We start from the raw sequence: 18093 nt of genomic DNA on the forward strand, positions 1-18093 counted from the left end.
GAGAGAGCAGCAGTGGGCCAGAGAGAAAGGGGGAGAGAGGGAATCCCAAGCAGCCTTCACACTCTCAGTGTGAAGCCCAACTTGGGGCTCAAACTTACAAGCCATGAGAACATGACCTGAGCTGAAACCAAGAGTCAGATGCTTAACCAACTGAGCCACTTAGGTGCCCCTCTAAGCACTTTAAATATAAAAACTAAATTAACTTCAAAACAACACTACAGAGTAAGAGCTACTGTTATTCTTTTACATGGATATTGAGATTGAGCACAAAAAAAGGGAAGTAACCTGCTTGAAGTCAAAAGCTTCTTATGTAGCAAAATTGACATTCAAGGCAGGAAGTCACAGTCAAAGTTTGGTGCTCACAACTAGTAATCATTACACTGAAATCCCACATATGCCTGAACAGAGATGATTTAAAGAGATAATTTTAATATGTGAAATAAATGAAGAGAGAAATATGTAGTATTCCAACCTCACTGAAAACGAAATTAGGACATTTTCTGTGTAGCCAAAAGATATATCTTCACTCCATGTGCTATAGATTTAGTATATTAACCAATATTAAATTTATCAATTTTCCTATTAAGTCAGAGCTTATGCTGGACAATCAGGCAATATTGGTTTTTAGTCAAATAGGAAGTCATTTTTTTCAAAGGCATTTGAGTTAGGCTTCATCCATTCAGAATCCATGGTTTAGTACATATTTGTCCATGTGACATTGAGCAACTAAGTCTCACTGAGCTTTGTTTTTCTTAATTGTAAAATGAAAACAATAACAATAGATATGTTGTAGGGATTTAATGAAGTAATACAAAAGAGCCATTTAACCCCATGCCTATCAGATCAGGTATTGTAAGTGTGTAGATAGGTACAGACATAGGAAGCTAGAGATTTTTTAAAGGCAAAAATGCCAGTAAAAATAAAGCATCTTTTAAATGCAGTGTATTTTGGCATGCTTTTCCTCTAGAGAAATAAAGAAAAATCTCTGGGTTTATGAGTTATAACAAGTCTAATATAAACAGTGATATTTAGAACTATGATGTTTTTGTATCATGATAATCATACTTTCCAGGAATGTGTAAGGATCCTTTTATGTTCCCTAGTCAAGCTGCAGCTAACAAATTAGCAAGTTTGAAAGAAGCATAACTGCTAGATAGAAATATGGTCATGGAAGCATAATTCCTTAAATAATGAATTTAGCACCCTCTCCTAAACACTCTTGCTTTGTTTTAACATAATTGCCTCTCTTTTTACCTCTTTAGTTTTCTTGAGAAGCCAGAGAATTGCAATAGAAGATGTTACATGAATATTTTGAAAGAATGCCAATGACTAAAAATGAAATTCAGTCCATGCTTAATGTATTTCAGTATTTCTTTCATATTTTTATTATATTTGTCATTTCAGATGGAGAGCCCAAGGTATAAAACACTTTCTCTATGTCAAATGGAGTGCTAGAAAATGAAGAAGTAAGTCTGAATTAGCCATAACCTCAGCCTTCAAGGAGCTCTTCTTCTTGCAATGAAGACAGGCATATACATGAAACAATTACAAGAGTGTGTGCGATAGTGCCCAAAATGGGAGTGACTAATAGGGTGGGTCTTAGACATTCCAAAGAAAAGGCGCCAAAGTTATGGAGGACTCAGAAAGGCAAGCCAGCAGACAGCATGGCCCGCCTTTATTTAAAATCCTTCCCTGTCAAAGATACTCAGATGCCTGTAAGCCTGAGTACCTATATATTCAGTATTACCACTATAAGAAAAGCTCTTTAGGATTTCATTTAGGTGTTTCAGCTCAGAAAAGAGAGTTAAAGAAACTTTTGAGCTAGTTAGTCCTTCAGAGGGAGAAAAGATGATCTCAAGAAAATCAGTAATTCACTCTGTTCATATGTCTGAAGTGCTCTCTTTATGGTGCTCTTACCAATAAATATGTTTGGGTACAATTCCAGGGTCTGTGCTGTGTACAAAAACATAGTCCCTACTTGGGCACTTTTGTGTGTGTGTGTGTTATGGTCAGTTCCTGCTCCTAAGCTGTTTTTTATTTTCTAATTAGGAAACTTACTTGAATATAGTAAATAGGATACAAAAACAATATCATTTCCATTGGAATAGCTTATTAAGTTTAATGATTAGGTGTGTGGAAGGAAATTCTCACGTGACAGATTTCACCACAGAAAATATAAAACTTCCATATTCAGTGTAATAGTTCAAACAAAGCAAAGCTGAAAATGACAGGTGTCCTGTCCATAATCCTCCAGTTTACCAGGAAGGGAGGAAAGGGAAGGAAAGGAAAAAACAAGTGGAGGAGAGGAACTTTTTTTGGCCAGATTCTCTGTGATACTGTAATGGTGGATGCATGTCATTGTATGGCTGGTAAAATTTGTAGAAACCTATTTAATGCATAGATTTTAATTATTAATAACGTATCAATATCAATGCATTGATCATAAAAAATGTCCCATACTACTGTAGGATGTTAATAACAGGGTAAATGGGGTGGATGTGAGCGGGCCATAAATGAATTCTACTAAATTTCTGTTCATTTTTTCTCTACAACGCCTCTACTACATAAAACTACCCTAAAACATAAAGTCTTTTAAAATGACAATTAAAAGAACACGACAAACTGAGATGAAATTTTTGCAAGAAATTGATAATGAATGATTAATATTCTTAACAAATAAAGATTAAAAAATCAATGACTAGAGAAATTAATATTTTATACATACTAGGAACATAAATAGATGAACAAACCAATAACAAACATATGAAATTACATATTTTTACTTTAAACCTTTTTTAAAAAAGCACTAACATTCACTGTAGTAAAGAGTGCAGGTTAATGAGCATTTTCAAATTTTTAGGGAAAGTACAAATTAATCTTTAAAAAGTTGAGAAAGCAATGTGTTCATATATGTAAAGACCATTTTACTAATTTATCTATGCGTACATTCCTTTCTTCATTCCTCCCTCAAATGTTCTTAAGTACTCAGTGAATCCATAGGACTAGAAATGCAGCAGTAAGTATGGCAAACGTTTTCCCCTGACACTATGAAGCTTAAAGTTTAGTGGAGAAGATGGACATTTAAAATAATTAAAAAATTAATTGCTCTTCTTAAGATTGCTCTGAAGAAGAAATACAGAAGGGGTTACCTTTGTCTGTATTGTCATAGAAGTTGAAGAAAAGTTGAAACTGAGACTAGAAAGATTCCTGGGGATAATTAGGTGAAGGGAGAATGACTCATTCCAACAAAATAAGAGCCTAATTGAAATGCCAGAGTGGAAGAGCCTGGTGAGTTCAGGGGGATGAAAAAGCCCGACGCAACAGAAGCAGAGAAAGCTGCATGAGGAGTAGGGCACAGTGACAGCATTTGAAGGTTCAGGGACTGATGCCAACAGTCTCCCAGCAACTGGACTCAAGAGCCTTGAGAGGGGAAATCAGTAAGTTTGGAGAGTCTTGTTGTAGCGCATGAGTACTGTTCCAAGGTCACTGTAATGGACATGGAAACAGAAAGTATATTTTCCAACCTAATCCCCATTATTCAGATGCACAGGGTGACTTGACTGAAACCCTCTGGCCTATACCTCTGTGCCTATATCAGTACAGAAATAAGGTGATCCCGCAGCAAAAAGGGTTTGGCCATATTCCTGTCGAGAATGTATCTAATACGCTGGTGTGGTCGTGTATGAGGGAGATGATGAAGCGTCGTTCATCACAGGCGTGTGTGACACATTAGTAGAGGGGAGCGTGGTTAGGTGGGTGGGACCTGGAGGCCTCTGAGACACATGTGGGAGCCCGGAGTGCATGGTACTGGTCCCTGAACACACCCTGCTGGAAGATTTGTTTTTTCTTTACTTGCGCTGGCATTTGCATTTAGGTTCTTTAAATGATTTGGGGTTGGGGGGGAACTTCGTTGTAGAAGATACATGACACCTGTAATTAACCAACTAATGATTTAATTGGGCCATGGGCTTAAAAAAACTGGAAATGAGACAGGATAGTGAAATGTTTATATGTGTCAATTGTTCTGTTTTAGAACTTGGATATTTACTTTCCTCTAATATTTTATGTTGCAGATGAAATATTCTGAACTACTTTGCTTATCCTGTTTCAAATGGTCCTTTATTTGATGTCGATCAGTGATGAGAAATGCTTGATTTGCAAATGGCATATTTTTGTTTTCTCATGTAGTCATTTGTAGCTAAACCTAGATCCAAACTCCCATTGATAATGTTATGCCCAGATTTCAATATCGTCCCCAAAAACCAGAGACCACCAGGGCGATCGAGTCACGCCTGCAAAAGCAAAGGGCAGTTTTATTACGGGCTTAGGCTGTCTGGGCCTAAGCTCCAGCTCACAGACTTCACTAGCGCAGTGGATCCGTGCTGAGAGCCCCGAACAAGGGCTGAGCAGGGTTTTTATGGGTTTGGGAAGGGGGAGTTACAGGAAATTGTGACACAGGTACAGTGATCCAATCATATTCACATAACATCATTGGCAGTAACTTTAACCATATACATTGTCCAGAGTGTTTGTTACTTTTGGCAAGACCCAATCACGACATTTAGAGTATTAACCAATTACAGAGTGGACCCAGGACCCTCATGTAGGGTGTAACTAGCCTTAAGCAATAAGTGATTATCTATAGCTTCCATCTCTAGGCCTGCCCTTAGGAATGTTAAGCATTTTAGCTGGCCGCTTCTGACTGGGTGTCACTAGGGTGGTCCCTGGTTGAGCAATCTGTGCCCTTTTATTGTCTAATGATTCTGGGAAACCGACACTTAGGCCTCCAAGGTCAGAGGGGAAACTTGAAGCCTGTCATGGAGTCAGTTTGATTCAGACCTGAGTCCTTACAATAACATTCATCAGCAACCTTCTACTCCTACCCGTAATCAAAAGATTTGGAGGTTCCAATGCCCAAGTTTCAAAATAAGAAAAAGTAAAAATGGAAAGTATGGATAAGAATATGTCAGAGTAGTACAGAAAAATTACATTTTAAAAATCAGATATTAAGAAAATGTACAGAAATAAAGTTTTTAAATAGAACAATTAACACTGTATACTCTCTCACCAGGTACCGTTTGCCATTTCAAAAACACAGTTGTGTGAAGGTAACTGTGTGAAAGTCACAGCGGTCCTGAAAGCCTCACCGCTTCTCTTCAGGGGTTTGCTCTCAAAGCCTCTGAGAGAAGAGCGGTCCGGACATCGCTGACTGCGGCTCACGGCGCAGTATAAGCAAGTCCTGGAAGGACTTCTCTGTTCATTGTTAGAAATGAAAGTTTGAGTACTTTCTTAGGATGGTTACCCAGCACACTCGGTTTTTAATTTGGTGTTATTTTTTTCCCCTCAGCATGTGTGTGTGTGTGTGTGTGTGTGTGTGTGTGTGTGTGTGTACTTTTTACACCTGCTTTTCTACTTTTGTTATTGTGGGGTTTTAAGAAAATATACATAAAAAGAAACCTGGAAGGGAAATCTGGTGTTTATTTGTTAGGCAAAGTTAATGTCAAGTGTTACTGAACAATTGCCATCCTGACGGTGCCTAGGTTTGGTGGAAAGGCCTCCGGCATTTCCCAGAGAGGAACTCCAAGATGGATGAAAGGCAATTACTCCTTTCAGGCAAAGTCAATCCCCAGACCTTTCTGAACTGAAATCACAAATACATCTTAAATTTCCAGCCGCAGCCCCTATTGTTTTGCTCGGGGGACACAGCTGAGTTCCCCCCATCCATTGTATTCAGCATTCCAGTTTGCATTCAGACTGAGAAAACTGGAGATAGGAAGGGGTGACAATTCAGTCATTTAAATCACAGCCCTGAAAGTAACATTTTCAACAAAGTATTCAGGCATCGCCTTAAATTATTGAAAAGGCAAGACACTAGGGGTTTTAAGGTTAACAGTACCACCTAAATAGGAGTTGGTGCTGAATATGGGAGCTTTTACTTGAAAGGAATTGATGGCTGGGTATTATGACCTGCGTGCGGGCTAAGTGACAACTTAAACAAAGAAAGCTGCTATGCTTAATTTGAACTGATTCCGTGAATGTGTTGTGGTATTATGAACTTGTTTATAGTAATAACACTAATGCATCTGCTCCATCTTTGTGCAGTTACCTAGACTACATTGTTTGACACCACCATTCTGCACGAACCTCCATCTGCTGAGCTATCTCTGTCATTTCTTTCACTATAACATAATGTGACAGAGGCTTCATTTACCTAAACTTATCTTGGCAACTTGTACTTCATTAAAGAGAATCCTGCAAGCATCAGTTAAAGCTTTCTTAACTGGCCATGCATAGCCAAGCTTCATAAATCATTCTCTCACTTTCCATTTTGCAGCTTCTGGAAAGGTAACATTATTGAATTCAGATCACTGGAAAAGAGCAGTACTAAAATGTTTATTGACCAGCTTTTAGGCACTGAGCTCTGCTTTGAATGCAGGCAGTCATATTAACCAAAGCTTTTGAATTTAAAACTAGAGTCACTAATACGGTTTATACTGCCGTATAAATACCTCTTACAAGAGCCACTTTAGCAAAGTTGGTATTAACCTAGTGTAGAAAATATTTTTGGCCCTTGGTTCCCTGTTCCTTACTGTCTAACCTCCTTAACTTTATTTGTGCTAATTGAAAAAAAAAAGCTGTTTATATTACCACTTATCTGTCACCACCAACTGTAAATGCTGCATTGGTTAGGTAACAAAACTACATAGTAAGTCCCCTTAGTGTTCATTCCTTGGTGTCTTCGCACTCTACTGTCTGTGCGTCCAGTTTGTTCACCTGAGTATCAACAGCAGGAACTTCCTCGACAGCACATTCAGGGTCAAATTAGCCTCTTGCTAAAATGAACCAAGGACAGATCTTTTATCCAATAGGGTTGCAAGCATATTTGTAGAAGCATTTCATATTTATGCTTGCAAATTTATGGTCTTTCTTTGAGAATGTTGAAGATTTGCCATTATGGAATAAGGAAAGGACCTTGAAAGCCAGACACTGTATGAGGTTTGTTCTTAGGGGGAAAATAATTATTTTAATGTATTTAATACATTACTCTGGGCAAACAACAAGTACTTTATTGCACCCTTCACCCCCTGCCCTGGAGCTCTTGAAATCAAGTGTTTTAGATGAGTACATGGCAAGTAATTATGGTTTATTTACTTTCGGTCATTTAGGTGAAGCTCTATTTTCTGCTGTATGTGTGTCAAGTCATCTGCAATATATCTGTATTCTTATTGACAAAATGAATGGAAATATGAATTTTACTCTGTTCATTTTCAAAGCAAACAATTATAATATAATTTTAAAGGAAATCTAAAATAATAAATTGGAATCATCTAACATTTTTATCTACATAATGTAATTTTAAAACCAAAAGACATTCGACCTGGAAGTAAACTTATAGAAGATCTGGCTCGTTTGTCATTTTACCTACTCATAGTAGAAAACAGGCTCTTAGTTTTATATGATTTGCCCAAGTTCACTGAGCAAGACAATACAAGGATGGAACTCATAAGATTCTGACCACAATTACATTCTGATCCACCTTATTTTAAATGCTAAGATGTATAACAATATAGGAAATAATTTTATATATCTTAAAATGCAACTTTGATAAGGAACATCAATAGACATATATACTTATAGTAGAAAGTTTATTTTCAATGGATGGATTCTCAATTATCACAGCAAAAGGACATCAGAATTACATGCAGAAATTACTTCTCCTTCCCCATGCTACAGCTAGACATGACTTTAATCATGATAGAGAAGGTATGATTTCTATGCTTGATGCCACAGAAATAAAAAATATAAATATAACAAATGGTCATATCTCTCAGTTGATTTCTATGTATGCTTCTTACTGGTAGTGAAAGATAGTCCTTAGATTCATCAAACAACAATTAATTACAAATAACAATGGAAGTTACTTAGCCCAGCATCCTCAATTTATAGAAGACAAAATGGAGGTCCAACTAAGTGACACACAATTATAGTGTTCTCTCCACCACAACATACTATCCCTTCAATTCATCTAAATGAAAGATATTTATCATACTTTCACTAACGCACCAATTGGGAGCAACAATTGTGAAGGGCACTAAGGAGTTCCTCAAAGAATTTACAATCCAAGTGGGAATATGAACATTTAAATCACAAACAATAATGTGACAATTTTCTAAGAGATATAAACTACAGAGAACACACAATAGGAGCAATGAATTATTCAAAGGATTAAAAGAAAAAGTGAAGAAACAGAAGAGAAGAGTGAAAGTTTATCAGGCAGAGAAGTGGAAGAGGCTTTCCAGATAAGAAAATACACCAGTGAAGGCATTGCATGGGAAGCCTTGATAGTGTTACCAAAGAGTTGATGATCCCAAGAGGTACTGCAGACTGCTGGGTCATTACCTTTGAAAGGTCTAATTCCCAACACTGAATAAATAAAACCAGTATTTGTTTCATTTAACTTCCTCAGCTGCCTGTCATATTTTATATTGGCAGTCATAACGGTGTGTGTACGTGTGTGTGTGTGTGTGTGTGTGTGTGTGTGTGTGTGTGTGTGTGTGATTGATAAAGGAATGGTGATCATTCAGACCTGGGGTTCAATCCCTGTGTCAGTTAATACTTACATGGAGTTTGGAAATTAATTTTTAGTTCCCCATTTCTCTAAGATTTATAGTTGAACTATTTAGTACTTAGTCACTAGGGTTGTTTGTGCCTAGTTTCTGAAGCAATGCCCAGCTAAGAGTAGGTTCTCAAAACATGGTGTTGGCAAATATTCATTTTAACGACTTTTTAATTTACAATTAGAAATATGCTAGTTTGAGTAGGGTACAGCCACATAATAAAACATCTATCTTCTCCTAAAATCAACATCAAGAATGTAGAATGAAAAGAATATCTAGATTCATGATGGAATCTCTTTATCTGTGCCCTGCAGAATCAACTATTATGCAACTGATTAATATTAGCAAATACTTTGAATATCTCTGATGAAATCTCGATGTAAGCTCAAGACTTTTATTTCATCTGATTATACAATCAAAAAACTGTTGCTACTGTTTCTAATTTTAATAATCTGGAGCTATATTAAAATTATGAAATGAACTGTTTCCCATAGAAATTGTAGCCTAAAGCAGATATGCATAAGGTGAGTTTCCCTGAATGGAGCTATGTGTAATATCTAAAATTAATATGGACCCTGAGTGCAGAGCAATTCACAGAGAAATACCCTCACATTTTCTTACAAGCATCCCTGAATTGTTAATAGTAACCTCAAGATATATTTTAGTATACTCTGTGAAAATCGAAGCCCTGTCCATTCTAAGGCAAAGTCTGTTATAATCAAAAAATAGCAAATACTAGAGAATGTTCATTTTCTTATCACATTTGCTATAGGAGAATGGTCCTCACACTGCCTTTGAGACTAGACAAAATTTGCCATGTGGAATTACTCAAATAACACTTATTATATACAATAGTTCCACGTTCTCATACTCATTCAGTAGAAATGAGCAAATCTTCAATCCTGCTTTGCTAAGAGTATAATAGTCCAGAAAACTATTTAACAAAATGGCCTTCTCTTTCATCTGGTTTCTGACCCTCTGCACAAGAAAACATATATTAATTTATCCCTTAAATATAGTCTCCTCCAGAGTTAAAAAGACCTTTGTAGCAGACAATGTTTTGCTAATAATAAAAATGGAATTACTTCAATAAATAAGAGGTTTTCTCTTTACATACTCAGTTTATCAGGAAGGTTTGTAGTTGAAAGAGACAAGAATATTTCTCTTCAATCAGAAGCAATAAGTTGATAATTCACATTTTGCTAATTTATTTTGACTTCTTTTTATTTATTTATTATTTATTCATTTATTTATTTATTATATAGTGTCACATTAGCTAATGCACAGTGTATACAGTGTGCTCTTGGTTTGGGGAGTAGATTCCTGTGATTCATCACTTACATAAGACACCCAGTGCTCATCCCAACAAGTGCCCTCCTTAATGCTCATCACCCATTTTCCCCACTCCACCTCATTTCCCCACTGCCTTCCACTCTCAGTTTGTTCTCTGTATTTAAAAGTCTTTTACTGTTTGCCTCACTCTCTGTTTGTGACTATATATTTTTTTCTTTCCCTTCCCTTATGGTCTTCTGTTATGTTTCACAGCTTCCACATATGAATAAAACATATGATATATGTATTTCTCTGACTGACTTATTTCACTTAGCATAATGCCCTCTAGTTCCATCCACATGATTACAAATGGCAGGATTTCATTTTTTCATCACAGAGTGGTATTCCATTGTATATATGTATACACATACACAATATGTGTATACCTATATATACCACTTTTTCTTTATCCTTTAATCAATTGATAGACATATTTGGGCTCTTTCCATAATTTGTCTATTGTTGATAATGCTGCTATAAACATGTGCCCCTATGAATCAGTATTCCTGTATCCTTTGGATAAATCCCTAGTAGGGCTATTGCTAGGTTGTAGGATAATTCAATCTTTAATTTTTTGAGGAACCTCCATACTGATTTCCAGAGTAGCTGTACCAGTTTGCATTCCCACTAAGAATGCAAGAGGCTTCTCCTTTTTCCACATCCTCGCCAACATCTGTTCTTTCCTGAGTTGTTAATTTTAGGCACTCTTACCAGTGTGAGGTGGTATTTCAATGTGGTTTTGATTTGTATTTTCCTGATGAGGAGTGATAATGAACATTTATGTGTCTGTTAGCCATTTGGATGTCTTCTTTGGGAAAATGTCTATTCATGTCTTCTGCCCATTTCTTCACTAGATTATTTGTTTTTTGAGTGTTGAGTTTGGTAAGTTCTTTATAGATTTTTGATACTACCCCTTTATCTGATATGTCACTTGCAAATATCTTTTCCCACTCCATTGGTTGCCTTTTAGTTTTATTAGTTGTTTCCTTTGCTGTGCAAAAGCTTTTTATCTTGATGAGGTCCCAATAGTTCATTTTTGCTTTTAATTCCCTTGCCTGTGGAGATGGGTCAAGTAAGAAATTGCTGTGACTGAGGTCAAAGAGGTTGTTCCCTGTTTTCTCTTCTAGGATTTTGATGGTTTCCTATCTCACATTTAAGTCTTTTATCCATTTTGAATTTATTTTTATGTATGGTGTAATATAGTGGTCCAGTCTCATTCTTCTGCTTGTTGCTGTCTAGTTCTCCTAGTACTATTTGCTAAAGACACTGTCTTTGTTTTCCAATGAATGCTTTTTCCTGATTTATTGCAGATTAGTAGGTCATACATTTGTGTGTCCAATTCTGGGTCCTCTATTCTAGTCCATTGGTCTACATGTCTGTTTTTTGTGCCAATACCATACTGTCTTGATGATGACAGCTTTGTAGCATAGGCTAAAGTCTGGGATTGTGATGCCTCCAGCCTTTGTTTGCTTTTTCAAGATTGCTTTGGCTCTTTGGGGCCATCTCTGGTTCTGTACAAATTTTATGATTGTTTGTTCTAGCTCTGAGAAGAACGTTAGTACAGTTTTAATTGGGATTGCATTGAGTGTGCAGATTGCTTTAGGTAGTGTCAACATTTTAACAATATTTGTTCTTCAAATCCATGAAAAAATGAAATAAAAACATCCAAATTGGCAAAGAAGAAGACAAACTTTCACTTTTTGCAGATGACATGATACTTTACCTGGAAAACCAGAGACTATACCAAGAAAACTGCTAAAACTGATACACGAATTCAGCAAAGTCACAGGATATAAAATGAATGTACAGAACTTAGTTGCATTTCTATTCACCAATAATGAAGCACCAGAAATAGATACCAAAGAATTGATCCTATTTACAACTGCACCAAGAATCATAAAGTACTTAGGAATAAACCTAATCAAAGAGATAAAATATCTGTACACTGAAAACTATAGAAAGCTTATGAAAGAAATTGAAGAAGAAACAAATAAATGAAAAAATATTTTGACCTCTTAAACACAGATTGTTAAGAAGTTTTGGTAATTTTTTTAAAATAAATGACCAATGACCTTTTGTCTCTATTAAAGGACCTACTTTGTATGAAATCATAACAAAGTGGCAGTCAGCTATTTTGGCTTACAGATTTGGAGTCCATCTAGTCTGCAAATGGCTACCAAAAATCTGTTCAGTTAGAGAACTTTCCCAAATTCTTTTGCTGTTAGGTGTGGCTGAATGACTGCATTTGGACCAATGCAATATAAACAGAACAGATCTCTCCACATCCAGCCCTGGGCCACAGAATCTTTCTATATGTGGTCCTTACTCTTCCTCCCAAACCAATATTGGAGTAAAGATGTTGGAGCAGAGTGGGGCAAAAATGTGCAAGAGGCTGATGGCTCCCACTAATGGTGTAGACAGATCACTTGAGAATACATATACACACATATACACCAACACTGCCAACCCAATGACCAAAGCCATCTGATATCATGACAGGAGAAATATATATTTTCTCCTATTAAGTAACTGAAATATTGGAGTTGTTTCTGTAGATGATTCTCCTGCTGCTCACAAATGTTTCTATTCTTTTTTCTGGATGCCTGAGGAGAATGTTCTTCCCCTCCTCCTTAGTTATGGCCATGTAAACTGCTTTCACCAATGACATGGAAGTAGAAATGTTGTAGGTCACTTAATTCATAAACCATGTAGCTGCTGGTACAATTGTATCCAGAGAAATAAATTACTATTCTTTTAAACCTGTGAGATTTGTAGGGTTGCCTGTTACTTCAGAATAGCTAGTGTATCTGATTGTTGAAGTTTGTTTCATAAGGTAGCCTGTCCTGATTGGTATAAGGCCCAAGCCTGACCCCTGAGATTCTAATTTTCCATCAAATAAGTTGCTAAATACATCTTATAAAATACACTATTTTACTCTCAGAAAAATTTGGAATCTATGTCTTAAGTAAAAGAGCTCCTCTTAAGTAAGTAATTGAAATATAAGTAAGTAATAGTTTTAGGAAAAATTTCATTGATAAAAATATGTATAAGGGTATCCTGAGGTGGCTCAGTCAGTTGAGCATCTGATTCTTGATTTCAACTCAGGTCATGATTCAGGGTTGTGGGATTGAACCCCATGCCAGGCTGCACTGAGCATGGAGCCTGTTTAATATTCTCTCTCTTTTTCTTTGCTCCCCACTACTTGCACTCTCTCTATATACCACCTTTGTTCTGCACATATAATTCATCTTGTCTACACTACAGACTGTCTTTTATTTTCTATATTCATCAATCTTCTTTGATTTTGAAGACTGAGCTCTGAATTCCTGACTTCCTTGGTTACCTTTGTTGAGTTGGAGTCTCCTCTTCCATGTGCCTATAATGTCTGGGACATTCCTCTGAGTAGCAAATATCACGATGATTTCATTTGTTTGTGTGCTTATCTTTCTTCTCTTTCCTGGGAAAGTCCTTCAGGGTGTGAATCATGTTCATTATTTCCTCAGCACCTAGAAAATTATGTCACATTGTAGATATTGGGATTTTTTTTATAGAGACTTCCTTAATAAAGTACCACCAGCTGAGTGGCTTAAAAAAATCGAAATTTACTGTGCCACAGTTTTGGAGTCTGGAATTCTGAAATCAAAGTGTTGTAAGCATAGTACCTTCTGAGGGCTGTGCAGGAAGGATCTGTTTAAGGTATTGCTCCTTGGTTTGTAGGTGGTTTTGTGTTTCCATGGTGCTTTCCCTGTATGCATGTCTGCCTTCAAATTTCCGTCTTTAGAAGGACAACAATCATATTTGAAAATCATTGTTCTAATGACCTTGTCGTACTTGGTTATGTCTGTACAGAACTTATCTCCAGATAAGATTCAACATATGAATTTTAGAAGCCATGATTCAGTTCATAATAGCCATCAACACAGTGGCCCATAAATGGAAGTGGGGGGTGGGTAGTAAATTTGTTTCAAACCATTACTTAGGTCAGCTATGCTATAGCTACCCTATTTCGTATCACAAATAACGACATTGGAACTCCCTGATACTGGAATATAAAATGGAATAGAGAATCCTGAGATAGAAGAAACAATCTTTAGCAAGTGTCTTAGGCATGTATGGGGCCTCATACACTGCACTGGTTCACAGTTTATGAGACCATTTATTCCTCCCTCAGTAGGGGCTTCTCTGCTTTGCTAATTTTCATACTGTTCTTCATTTATTCAACTCGTTAGTCTTTAGAACTGGATTCTGACTATACCACAGAGAAGAAAATGCAACACTCTGACCACTCAGTGAGCCATCTCTATGGAATAATGACATTCATATAAAAAAAATAACACTTATACAAATTATGGTTTCCCATAGGTTTGCAAAACCTGTAAAGCCTCTGGGAATCAGGATATATTGAAAAATCCATTCTGCCTGCTACATAAAAACACTTAAAAGCATCAGTATTCTTTGTGCCAAGAGGAGAAATTGCAAGGAAAGGTGAAAGTATATTACTATATACTAGGGCATTTGCCTTTAACAGGTTTTCCTTTATTTTTATTAAATGTCTATGGTTCCAGCACAGTGATTTCACTTTGTATAAAAGCCTAATGTGTCACAGCATAATATTTTTTTGTAAAGTCATTACTGGAGTTTTAGACAAGATCTAATTTTGCTGCACATGTTCCTTCTCATCTAATGGTCACAAATAATTTAAAATAGATCGCTGCACTGAAAATGTATATCAGTAAGATTGGCACCCAGTGTTGCATGTGGTGTATGATGGCCCTTCAAGAATTCAAACACATATTTGAGTACTACAATAATCAGTTGTTTCTGTTGATGGGAATCAAAGGGAAACATCAACTCTTGTGGTATTATGCGCATTATAATGCTACTGCTTCATTGCCAAAAATGCAAGTGACATGATGGATTGAATTATTTAGTGAATGAGTTCATATATAACATGTAAGTGTATGTTTTTAGATATGAATTGATAAACATGCACAAACAAACACAGCTTTAATGTACTAGAGTTATAAAAAAAAAAACCCACCTTAGACTCATGGTAAGAGAGTTCTTTAAAGAAGAATATCACCTTAACTGTTCTAGGTTAGAATCTCATGGAAGGAAGGAGATCCCTAAGTCTCAAATGAAGAGGTGTGGATGCTAGACCAGCCCTTGTGGTTTACTGCCCTCTGAGTGTCATGATGACACCTGATGGGTGAATGTGTTGACAAACAGAAAAAATGACAAAAAACAAAACAAAAAAACCCCCTGCCTTTAAAAATAGAGATTATTATTTAGAACAGTTTTAGGTTCACAGCAATATTGAGTAGAAAGTACAGAGATTTCCCATGTACCTCCTGTTTCCACAAAAGCGTGACCTTCCTTATTATCAACATCCCCTACCAGAGTGATACATTTATTATAATTGATGAACCTATATTAACACATCATTGTCACCCAAAGTGCTTAACTTGCCTTAATATTCACCCTTGGTGTTGCATAATCCATTTGTTGGGAAAAATGTATAATGACATGTATCCACTATTAAAGTAACATAAATAGTAATTTCATTGCCCTAAAAACCCTCTATGCAGTGTCTATTTATCCCTCCCCTCCCATCCCCAACCCACTGGCAGCTACTGATCTTTTCACTGTCTCCATAGCTTTGACTTTGCCAGAATTTCATGTAGTTAGAATCATACAATACACAGCTTTCTCAATTCACTCCCTTCACTTAGTAACGTGCATTTAAGTTTCCTAAATGATCATTTCGAGCTTGAGATCTCATTATTATAATTTTTTTTTTACCACTGACCAATATCCCATTGTCTGGATGTACCATAGCTTATTTATTCATAATTTTTTTCACTCACTGAAGGACATTTTAGCTGCTTTCAAGTTTTTACAAGTATAAGTAAAGCTGTTATAAACAAACATCCGTGTGCAGGTTTTTGTGTGGGCATAACATTTCAACTCCTTTGGATAAATACCAAGAAATATGATTGTTAGATGATCTGGTAAGAGTATGTTTAGTTTCCTAGAAAAATGTCAAACTGTTTTCCAAAGTGGCTGCACTGTTCTGCATTCTCACCAGCGATGAAGGAGAGGTCCCGTTGTCCCACATCACCGCCAGCGTCTGGTGTTGCCATTGTTCTGAATTTTAGTTTTTCTAGTAGGTGTGTGGTGCTACCTCATTATTGTTTTAATTTGCATTTCCTGATGAGATATAATGTGTAGCGTCCTTTTATATGCTTATTTAACTTCTGTAGATCTTCTTTGTTGAGGTGTTAAGGCCATTGCCCATGTTTTAATGGAATTTTATTTTGTTGTTTTTGTTGTTGTTTTTTAATTTTAAGAGTTCTTTGTAAATTTTGACTGACAGTCCTTTATCAGGCATGTCTTGCAAATGTTTCCTCCGAACCTGGGTTGCCTTCTTAGTCTTGGAAAGTGTCTTCTGCTGAGCAAAAATATTTAATTTTAATGAAGTGGAGCTCCTATGTTTTTTCTTTCATGGATTATGTTTCTGTTGTATGTAAAATGTCATCACCAAACCTAAGGTCATCTGGATTTTCTTTTATATTATTTTCTACGAGATTTTTTTTATGTTTACATTTAGGTCTGTGATCCATTTTGAGTTACGTTCTTTTTTTTTTTAATGTTTTATTTATTTTTGATACAGAGAAAGTCAGAGCATGAGAGGGGGAGGGGCAGAGACAGAAGGAGACACAGAACTAGAAGCAAGCTCCAGGCTCTGAGCTAGCTGTCAGCACAGAGCCTGACGCCAGGCTCGAACTCACGAACGTGAGATCTGACCTGAGCCGAAGTCGGAGGCTTAACCGACTGAGCCACCCAGGCGCCCCTGAGTTATGTTCTTGAAGGGTATAAGGTCTGTGTCTAGATCCATTTTTTTTTTTTTGTATGTAGATGGCCATTTGTTCCAACACCAATTGTTGAAAAGACTGTCTTTGTGTCATTGTATTGCTTCTGCACCTTTGTCAAAGGTCAGTTGACTGTATGCATCTGGGTCTACTTCCGGGGGGAAAAACTGCCTTTTGAGAGGTGACCATGCTCAGCGAGGCTGTGTCACACACCATGTAGCAGCAAGAAGCTGTGATGGTAACAGGAGAATCAGACTCCAGTTTCCTCAGCATTTGACTGTGGAAGCATGGACTAACCCCTTATTAAACTGTGCTCTCAGTATGGGGAGAGGGGTTTCTCAAGAAGAGAAAGACAAACTTCCTATTAGTGAGGAGTAAAAGTGAGCGAGTCCTTTTACAGCATAGATGTGACTGCATTTTTAGTTTGAACTTGCTGAGTCCACTACTGTCATCCACAAAATCAGGCATGCATACACGCATCCATATGTCCCATGACCTGGCTTGTTTGTCCCAACATTTCTACTACCCAAACCTGAAGTAATAAAGACTCCCAGTCTAAACAAGAATTAGAAACATCAACACCATAATGAACATCAGATGGTGATAACGCAGTGTGAACGATTAGAGAAGATCCCCAGCATCAGCAGAATAGTCTCTGTTTGCACTTTTGTGGGAGAGACAGGTGGATATTTTGAGCTCTGTTAAGCAGTAAAGTTTTTATGTGTCTCTCTGGAAATGAATTTGGATTGATGACTGGTCTGTCATCAGCCGCTTGGAAATAGTGAACCATTTGGTAAATAATGTGGACAGATTCCTTTCAACCTTTTCCCCAGCATTGCCGTCTCTGTTGCTTATCTAGTACAAAGATTTGTTTCTAATTAAAGCGGAGTTCTAAAAGAAGACAAATTGAGGGGTGGATATAAATTAATTTGATCACGGAGTGGAAATATCAGACAAATAAAAAAGCTCCCAGTGTCAGGGGACAAAAAGGGAGCATGAGCAAGAAGAGGAAGGATTACCCTGTGTTGTGCCATAAGTGATTCAGGAGGCAGAAGCGAGAGCCGTGGTCTGTGGCCATTCCTACAGCAAAGTGGAATACAGCCTAGTTTTTAAAAGGAGCTTCATTTTTTCTGCACAGTCCAATTTGGCAAACGCAGATGGGATCGTTTGAGCCTGAACCGGCCAAAGACTTACAATTAAGTCAAGAATTGCTTTTAGCAAAATTTCAACATTTTGCAAGCTCAGGGGTTGGACTGAATCGCCAGAGTAAT

General features: G+C 36.9%; 1 long non-coding RNA gene across 4 annotated transcripts in view; it reads right to left on the minus strand.

The window, feature by feature from the left end:
• LOC115278510 overlaps positions 1-18093 on the minus strand; it is a 112868-nt gene that overhangs the window by 67108 nt on the left and 27667 nt on the right. For 3 of the 4 annotated variants that reach the window (XR_003902983.1, XR_003903008.1, XR_003902944.1), the window contains one exon: positions 13294-13456. The exons of the other annotated variant lie outside the window; for it this stretch is intronic. This is a non-coding gene — a long non-coding RNA (uncharacterized LOC115278510). The remainder of the gene's footprint in view (positions 1-13293; positions 13457-18093) is intronic. 4 annotated transcript variants of the gene reach the window in all.

The sequence above is a fragment of the Suricata suricatta genome, chromosome 1 (genome assembly GCF_006229205.1).
Source record: "Suricata suricatta isolate VVHF042 chromosome 1, meerkat_22Aug2017_6uvM2_HiC, whole genome shotgun sequence".
NCBI lineage: Eukaryota > Metazoa > Chordata > Mammalia > Carnivora > Herpestidae > Suricata > Suricata suricatta.